Source organism: Apis dorsata, unplaced genomic scaffold (assembly GCF_000469605.1).
Source record: "Apis dorsata unplaced genomic scaffold, Apis dorsata 1.3 scaffold_772, whole genome shotgun sequence".
NCBI lineage: Eukaryota > Metazoa > Arthropoda > Insecta > Hymenoptera > Apidae > Apis > Apis dorsata.
In genome coordinates, this window is record NW_006263920.1 from 60,522 (window position 1) to 61,998 (window position 1,477).

At 33.6% G+C, this 1,477-nt stretch overlaps 1 protein-coding gene and 1 long non-coding RNA gene across 2 annotated transcripts in view; one reads left to right on the forward strand and one right to left on the reverse strand.

The window, feature by feature from the left end:
- Window positions 1-1,201, forward strand: part of LOC116186487 — a 24,204-nt gene extending 23,003 nt beyond the window's left edge. Inside the window, exon 2 of the long non-coding RNA XR_004151497.1 lies at window positions 1,071-1,201. This is a non-coding gene — a long non-coding RNA (uncharacterized LOC116186487). The remainder of the gene's footprint in view (window positions 1-1,070) is intronic.
- The window catches only part of LOC102678046 (general transcriptional corepressor trfA), a 71,211-nt gene that overhangs the window by 35,528 nt on the left and 34,206 nt on the right, over window positions 1-1,477 (reverse strand). The gene's annotated exons all lie outside the window — the stretch shown is intronic.

Genomic DNA, 1,477 nt, shown 5'->3' on the forward strand with positions numbered 1-1,477 from the left:
TATATATTATATATATTAGATTAATATATTGCTAAATGGATAGATTTTTTATCTCAAATTAGATGATCGCGAGTCGAACAACATCTTCGGTCGTGGCGATAGAAATATTATTTTCAAAGTTTTTGAGATTTGTAAGCGTGGAATACGGAATAATGAAATTAATTGGAGCGAAGATGAGTTTGATTTTTCGTTACTGAATGACAAAATTACTTTTATTCGTGAAGAAATTAACGATAGAGAGAGCAATGATGAATATAGAGATGAAATAAGAGGTATAAGAAGGCGAAAAATAAAAATAATAGATAGGGAATGTGAAAGCAATCAAATGAGATATCGCGGAAGATAGGGAAAATTCTAAATGGATAACACGCATAGAATCGGAAAATATATCGCGAAGAATAGAATTCGATGAAAAATTTGTAGGATTGCAAGTATCTTCGAATATAAATGTACCATTAGATTTTTTTAAACTATCACTTTAACTGTCTATTATTTTACAAATAAAAGTAATAAGTAAATAACGAAAAATCAAACTCATCTTCACTTGAATAATTTCATCATTCCGTATTCCATGCTTACAAATCTCAAAAACTTTGAAAATATTAATCATAAATAAATATATATTTATAATTATTTATAGTTATATTATATTATATATATATTTATACTTATATATTTACTAGAAAATATAATATTTCTATTCCCACGACTCACTAAAGAAGATGTTCGACTCACGATCACGGTTTAATTTGAGATAAAAAACCTACCCATTTAACAATATATTATTCTACACCTCATAAGATTATAAAGAGGTTAGAAATTTACGTAGCGATATTCTAAAACAAATCAAACATTAATAAATATCGTCACCGTTCGAGTTGCCGCCAATCGATCCAACCGAGAGTCACCGTTGGAGCGCAAAGGGTTTACGAGAGAAAAAAAAATTAATCGAGATCGCGATTACTGTTTCGATGCGACAAGGCGTGAAAAAAAAAGGGAAAAAAAAAGTAGAAAACTCGATCCTCGAACGGCGAGCTCGTGTGTCGCGCGGGGAAGGAGGGGAGGGAGAGGAGCAATCGATAAAGAAAAAAAAACACGTCCGTGACCATGATTACTTACGTAAAGGTAGTCGGTCGACATCGATCGATATTGTTACGTACCTGTAACAGAAATCGAAACGGGCGAGTTGTTATTTAAAAAAAAAAAAAAATCATACACGAATTTCGATTACCGGAATCACATTCTTTCTTTGCTTGTCAATTCCAGAACTTCTGTTATATCAAGAATCCGCAAGAATCGGAAAGAAACTCGTTAAAACGAGTGGAAAAATTTCGTTCCGTTTCGTTTTCGAGGAGAGGAAAAGAAAGGGAGATTTTCGAAAAGAGAGGGGACGATCGATCGCTTTTTAAAAAATCCGTTTGCCGAGAGCCGCTCGCGTCTCTTCTCTTCCTCCCCCCACCACCGCCGTGAGTGTCGA